Consider the following 8,265-nt stretch of genomic DNA (forward strand, 5'->3'; position numbering starts at 1 on the left):
AGACGGAGGTGCGCCAGGCGGAGGGGGGGGGAGATCGGGGGGGGGGAAGAAAAAGAAAAAGAAAACCAAATACCAACGAAGAAGACAAAAAAAGACAAATACAAATAAAACTGAAGACTAAAGTGGAGGAATGAAAAGATTATGAAGACAAATAAGATAAAGCAAAGGCTATGAAAACAAAAAGATGACAATAAAGTTAAAAGACAAAAGTTGAGAAGACAAAGAGGACGCAGAAGACGATAAAGAATAAAAAAAACAATGACAAAAGAAAGAAGAAGAACAGGAGGAAGAAAAGAAGCAGAAAAGCAAATGGACAAAGTCAAAGAGGAGGACACAAAAGACAAAGACACAGAGGAAAATAAAGATGGACTAAAAGAAGACAAAGAAGAAATAAGAGTTGTTTTATAAATGTGGTTAGAAACCATGACTGAAAATCAAGAATTTATTTGTGTTCAACGTCCCAGGAAGTAAAGGTGTCTGTGTTTCAAATATTAGCACCAATCGATGGATGGATTGTGTTTTTAACAAACATTTAATAAAGTACAAAGATGCTCCGAAGTCAGAGTGAAAACCAGGAGATGTCCGATCAGTTTGTGCGACGAGGAGGATTAGTCTGGATAAAACGGAAGAACTGTGAAGAATGCACCCTCGATTTTGAAAAAAATAAATAACCTTTAAGAATGTTTTTGTTGCAGAGAGAAGGTTTTTAAATTCTGGGAGACTCTGCGAAAGCCCCCGGTGTCAGCAGAACCCATGTCCGGGTCCGGTTCAACCTGGATAAGCTTGAATAATCTGACAAACGAAATGGAAAACGCTCTGAAAGGAAAGGTGTGCTGAGCTTACCGAATGTTTCCTGGGATGAATCGAAGCTGACGTCGAAGAGGAAGAGCTCTTGGTGGGGAAATGCACCTGATCAGCAGGTTTAATTGAACAAGCACGTTACACTAGGCCTGTCACGATAAGCAATTTTGCTGGGCGATTAATTGTCTCAGAAATTATTGTGATAAACGATAATATTCTTTGAAATTTGACAATTAGTAATTATTGTCAAATTTAAGAAGAAAAGTTTGTTAATTTGTTTTGCATGTAGTACCGTTTTGACCACTGGATGGCAGTATAAAACTGATTGAACGGAAGGATGGATAGTGAGGGAGCGAGCAGCGTGTCTCCAAAAGAAAAATGGGAGGGAGGCCCCCTGTCTCCTTCCTTTGTTTCAGTTCTCAAAATGGCGGCCGCTCGGTGTGGTTTGAGCTCTTTAGCATAACATTTTTCACACAAAGCTTTTAATTAAAAAAATCAGTAAACAAGTTCTCAGCTTCTTTTTGTAGAGAAAAACAACTTTTTAGACGAAGACACGGGTTTCAACCGAGAATTTTGGAGCGTCGACAAGACGGAGGTTCTTGATCTGTGACCTTTAACTTAAAGCTGGGGTGATGATAAGTGTCTGAGACACTCAAGTCTGTTTTTTATGCGTTTGAAGTTTTTTAAATTGATCTTGAGCGGATCAGAAGTTTTGACAAGAGAACGTTGATGGACAAGCAGACTACCAGAACACATCCACCTGAGACAGGCGTGTAAAAACAGCAAATCCTGCAATGATTTCTTGAAAATGTTTGTTCTTGGTGTGAATCGTGTTCATCCAGGCTGCAGACTCACCTGAAAGGTTTTGGTTCCTCTTGTACCACGCTCCATCCAGCGGGGACTTGTCCTCGGCGATCTCGTCCTCCTCCTCCAGCAGCACCTCCTCTGCAGCAGCAGACAGAAAAAAAAAAAATCTTTGTATAATTTATTTTATTTGTTTTACACAAACAGCAGAAGGAACGACTCGTAAATGAGTTGGACCTGCTTTGCAGATCCACTCCAAGTATCCGGTGAGTTCTCTCTCGATCTGCTGCTGACGCCGAAGCTTCAGGAACTCCTGCCTCTTCTCCACACGCTCTCGCTCCTTGGCAAATTCTCTGACAAACATGTTTTTAGGCACAGATGGACAAAAGTAAAATCACACAAGACATTTTGAACTGTTATATATATTGTGTGCCGTTTTAGATGATGGTGCACATTAAGGAAGGCCTTTCATCTCGATCTGTCCTCCCTTCAACGACCTCCACGTCTTCTCATGGTACTCGACTAACAGCAGCAAAAATCTGACGGCACTCCATCATCAGCAACTGTGGCAATCCAAACCTCAATCTGGTATGGTGTCCTTTAAACAAACTCATGTTTTTGCTAAATGTTTTCTGAAGGATGTCTTTCCTGACTCCTTCAGGGCAGAAGCTGGACTCTGTGTTGAACAATCCTGTTCATAACTTTCATGGAAAGGATTTCTGGGTGCAGCTACGGGGCGGAGGGGACCTGGTTTGGTGGCTCCAGGATTTTGTTTCTGTATATGCGGACAATGTGGTCCTGTTGGCGTCATCATGCTGTAAACCAGTCCAGCTCTCACTGGAGCGGTTTATAGCCAAGTGTGAAGAGGCAGGGATGAGGATCAGCACGTCCAACTCTGAGGCCATGGTCCTCAGTCTGAAAAAGGATGGAGTGCCCTCTCCGAGCTGGGAGTGAGGTTCTGCCTCAAGTGGAGGAGTTCAAGTATCTCAGGGTTTTGTTCATGAGTGAGGGGAGAATAGAGCGTGGGATCGACAGACAGATCAATGCAGCTTCCACAGTATTGTGGGCTTTGTGCCGGTCCATTGAAGTGAAGAGGGAGCTGAGCTGCAAGGTGAAGCTCTCTGTTTATGGGTCGTCTACCTTCCTACCCTCACCTACGGTCATGAACTCTGGGTAGTGACAGAGAAGAGACGTGAATGACGGCAGTCGAAATGAGTTTTCTCTGCAGGGTAGCTGGACTCTCCTTTAAGCTAGGGTGAGAAGTTCAGTCACCTGGGAGAGACCTGGAGCATTACTGCTGCTCCTCCACGTTGAGGAGCCAGTTGAGGTGGTTCTGGCATCTGGTAAGGATGCCCCCCATAGGACACCTCATGCCCCATGGGAGAAAATCCTGAGTAAGACCCAGGACCCACTGGAAAAACTGGCATGGGAACGCCTGTATCCTCCCAGAACAGCTGGAAGGGTGGCTGTGGAAAGAGATGTCTGGACCACCCAGTTCAAGCTGTTATCCCGGAGATGCGGATGGACAACCTTTTCTGAGCCGACCCTCACCATTTACTCAGGCTTGGGACCAGCACAGGAGATACACTGGATTGTGCTCCCAATTGTTTTTATTTATTAGGTTTTTTTGAATGAAAGTGAAATTTAAATGATCCTCACTCTCCGTTTCTGATCCACCTTATTCAACGCTTTTACTGAGGACTGCCCATTCTACAGTACTGAAGGCAAAGATGAACCCAAGAGGGCCACCAAAGGTAAATTTAAATGTCTTTAACTCAGTTACTTGTAGACGTATAGAGTTGGAAATTGGTGTAGCTGAAGGCTCCCCATCAGAAAGTAAAGTCAAATCATAAATTAAAAATGGCCGCCATGTGGCTGTCCCCATCAAAGTTGCTCAAGGAACTTCTGTTTATTATATTTTACCCTAATTATTCTCACATCAACATTCAAACCAGGGGCAACAAGGGTTTAAGTGTTTCCTCGATGGTGCACTGACTCGTGGCAGAGCTCAATAATAAACCATCGAGCGCCAGAATTACAAGATGACCCCAAGATGACCCCAAGATGACCCCAAGATGACCCCAAGATGACGGTTTTGTAGCAGTTGCTATGGTTACATTGGTCATGTTCCCAGTGATTAATGCAGGTGGTCCTGGAATAAGACAGTGGACTTACCCTGACAGGACACCGAGCACCAGGTTGAGCATGAAGAAGGAGCCGATGATGATGAGGGGGATGAAGTAGAGCCAGTTCCATGTGTTTCCGATGGCGTCGTTCGTCTGGAAAAAATAAAAATAAAACATGAAGAGCACCCGGAGGGATTCAGAGTGAACTCGGAGCCCTGAAAGACTTTGACGAAGATCGCTAGAAAAGCTGAAACTGAGCTGTTTAAGCTAAAAGAAGCAGAACACAAAGCTAAAATTAAAAGAAGCAAACTTGTAACTAGAAATAAAAACTTTAAAAAGGCTAGCAAAAAACAAGATTTCTAAAACTTAAATGTACCAAAAGTTTAATTAAAACAAAGAAGAATCAAATTCTGGCCAAAAATATTTAAAGGAGCTAAAGTACCAAAGATAAGATAAAAGTTCAAGTATTAAAAGGCTAGCAGAAACTTTCAAACGGGTCAGCTAAAAATGAGCGTATCAAAATGCTAAGGAGAAAAAAGTAGCAAAAGGCTAGTAAAAGCTCAAAGTAGCAAAATGTCTACTTAAAGCTACAAGTGGAAAAAAGGCTAGTTGAAGGCTAAAAAAGCTAAATTGTAGCTAGAAATAACAGTTAGCAAAGAGCTAGAAAAAAGAAACAAGTTGGCTATGTTCTAAAGGCATCAAAAGTTCAGCTAAAAGTGGCAGTAAGACTAGCTAAAAGTTAACCATCATTAGCTACCTAATAAAATAGTAGCAAAAGATTGGTTAGAAGTTAAAATTAGGAAAAGGTTAACTAAAGCTTGACGTAAACAAACAGCTAAAATCTAAAAGTAGACCAGAAGCTAGCTGAAACCTAAAAAAAGAGCTAAATAATAGCTAGAAATGTAATGAGCAAATTGTTAAGTAACAAACAGCTAAAACCTAAACAGAACTAAAGTTAATCTAAAATATAAAAGTAATGCTAGCTTAAAGTAATAAAATGCTATTAAAAAGTATCAAAAACCAACCTAAAAGGTAAAGTATGAAAAGGCTTGCTAGGAAATGAAGGCAGCAAAGAGCTAGCTAATGCTCAAAGTGATGAAAAATGGCTAAAAGCTAACAATAGTTTTTAAAAAATAGCTGAAAGCTAAGAATAGCAACATACTAGCTCAAGCCTAAAAATAACCTAAAAGACAATCGGTTTGCTGAAGCCAATTTCAAACAGAAGGTTTTAAAAATATATGTATTCAAAGTAGAATATTTTGTGAAGTATAAAAGTTACAAAAAGTAATTACTAGGTGAGCTGTGAGTTTTGGTATATGAGCAGTTAAAATGGCACAAAGAATTCAGAAGTAGTTAGATTATAAATGTAAAAAGATTAAAAACAGGAACTCATTGTTAAAGCTGTTTCAGTATAAATGCAAAACAAATAGTTTATTATGTTCTGATCCATAAACCCTCGGACTGAACGAACAAAGTAAAAGTACAGAATTTATTTTTCACAACTGCATTTTCCTGCATTTTATATTAAGATGAACAATCGTTGCATCATCATTACACAGTTCGGCGTGTTTTATTTTATTTAGAGATAAAATCATTCAAATGTGGAGAAAAGCAGTTCTGTCAACGATTACCATTAGACAAAGATTAACAAGTTGATTCTTATTTGGAGGAAAAAAAAATCTATCAAACCAATTCTATCGCTGCAAAACAGAAACATCCAGTTTAATTAACTGTTGCTAAATGAACGGACGCGTCAATACTGTGAAAACAACGAGCTGTCAGGGGTTTGGAGCCAATTTATAAACGATTCAGGAGAACACGTGCGCTGCTTTTAGCAGATAAAGGACGAGGTTTGCAACTAGAACCAAAAAACAAAGAAAGAAAAGCAATTTCTAAAGGAGAAGTGTGAATTCAGGAAGCTAATATTAAGTGTTAATGTTAAAAAGAACCAAAAATATTAATCTGTTGTAACTGCACAGCTTCAGGATGGACAATGAGGACGTTTTCATTTATTTTAAAAAACTAAATTATCACATTTTGTGCACTGGTTAATCATAAAAACAAATGTTTCGCAAAATTGGAGAAGCTGTTTTCTACAAATATATGTGTACGATTCAACCTGGCTGAAATTGTACTTTGTGTGTGTGTGTGTGTGTGCACGTGTGTGTAAAAGCAAATAAAAATGCAAATGCTTCTGCCTGTGTATGTTCCTGTCTGTTAGCAAAATATTCTATAACCACTGGACATATTTTATTAAAACTTTCACTGAGTATACATCTATAACTCATAACCTTTAGGGGTCAACTTGATCCAAGATGGCCGCCAATGCTAATCAACTTTAGAAAACAAAACAAAAGCTACTCAGATAAACAGATCTTGAGATAAACTCTGGAGGGGTAGTAGCTGGGAGTCATCTACAACGCAAACTCAGAGCTAAAAGATTATGCAAGATCTGTGTGTCTATGTGCCATTAACTGTTAGGAGTCAGATGTCTGTTAGCAAAATATCTCAAGAACTAATGGACAGATTTTAATGAAACTCGTGAAATAAATGGCGTCTACAATTTATTGTTTTTCAGGCAATACAATTCAAGATGGCCACCACCGTTTACTTACCTTAGAAAACACAAATGACTACAGCATCGTCAGTTTTACAGATATTGAGGTAAAGTCTGGTGTGGTAGTAGCTGAGAGTCATCCCCAACACACAAAACTATTTTCAACATTGGACCAAAGGGCTAAAGCTCCGCCCCTTTTCATTAGGATATCCCCTTTAAATGTTGAGGGGTAATAGGCATTCCTTCAGGGAATGGGAGGCGTTTAAGAAATTTACTAAGGATGCACAATATTATCGGCATGGTATCGATATCGGCCAAATGCGTTTTAATGTATCGGCATATAGGATATCGGCCAAAAATCCAATATCATGCATCCCTAAAATTTACCAAACATACAGTCGTCGTTCTCTGTAGTAAAAAAAAAACAATGTTTACAAATCCTGCAGAAAGTGTTTTAAATTAGTTTGTTCAGTTCAGCTCTCAGACAAGCAGCAGAAGCTCAACTCCCACTCAGAACGAAAACAATCAGCTTTCATGTCGACTTTAAGAGGCGCCGATGCCAAACGTCAATTCTACAACGAAAGCCTGCTGCTGTGAAAACCTGACCACTCCTAATTTAAAGACAAATCCTAAATCTTCGTTGGTTCAAACTAAAATAATCCCATGAAAACGTTTTTAAGGCTTCGGCAGTGTAGTGCGCTGACTTTGGGGCGTCACCTCCGTCCCACTCAGGAGGCGGACCTGCAGACTGACGGGCCGGGTGAGGAGCCGTGACATCCTGCAGACGTTTGAAGCGCTGCCACGGGCTGGGTGTAGCTGCGACGGGATGGTCGGGACGTATGAATCAGTGGGCTGCAGATCTATATCATGCACCGGAGAATACGAGACGAGAGCAGCTAAATGTGCAGCAGCTCACTGTCTGTCTCTGCTGGCAGAGAAACAGAAGGCCTGACGGAGGCTGCAGCTATTTTACCAAATTTCATCACATTTTCATCATCACATCTTTGGTTCACTTAGTCTGACAGTTACATGAACATCACTTCATCTATCTGCATTATTTTTATTGGTTATTTTCCTGCTTTCACTTCAATCATTCCATCAAATACTTCCATACAGCGCTTATACTACCAGCTGCTAACAGTTTAAACAGCAGATCAGGATATTGGAGCGAGTGGCGTTTAACCTGAAAGCAGAAACACTGTTCTGTCCATATTTTGAGCTTCAGGGCGTCAGAAGGACATCCATCACTTTAATTCAGCTTTTGTCACTTCATGACGAGGGTGTGATCCTCAGTGAAACATAAACAGCTTCCGGCATCATCATTAAAACACATCTGTGGTGCCGTTACAAGTCCAAATCACAGTTTGTTCCTATCACTAAAATAGTCTCTGTGTAACGGCTTAGATCCAGGCAAGAATTAAAAATGGAGACTAAGTGCACTTCAATAGTTGTCTTGCCTACATGGAAACATGGAGGAGGCTCGGTTCTGTTCTGGGGCTGCACTGACACATCCAGATGTGCTCCAGGTACAACAAAATCACAAGACTATCGAGGCATTCTGGAGAGAAGTGTTCTGCCCAGAGTCCAAAGGCTACGTCAGTCGCAGGTCCTTCAACAGAATAATGACCAAAATCACAACTAAAAACACCAACTGACGGGTCAGAACCAAACACTGGACTGTTCTGAAGTGGCCTTCTAGGCCCTGATCCAAACCCAGATGAACATCTGTAGATGGAGCTGAAATATCTGGAAAAGAAACCCTTCAAACCTGAGACAGCTGGAGAAGATTGTTCAGGAGGGGTGGACCAGAACACGTGGACAGATGGACTAGAACACTGTGGACAGATGGACTAGAACACTGTGGACAGATGGACCAGAACACCTGTGGACATATGGACCAGAACACCGTGGACAGATGGACTAGAACACTGTGGACAGATGGACTAGAACACTGTGGACAGATGGACTAGAACACTG

Source organism: Nematolebias whitei, chromosome 18 (genome assembly GCF_014905685.2).
Source record: "Nematolebias whitei isolate Nwh7 chromosome 18, NemWhi1, whole genome shotgun sequence".
In the NCBI taxonomy this organism is placed as follows: domain Eukaryota; kingdom Metazoa; phylum Chordata; class Actinopteri; order Cyprinodontiformes; family Rivulidae; genus Nematolebias; species Nematolebias whitei.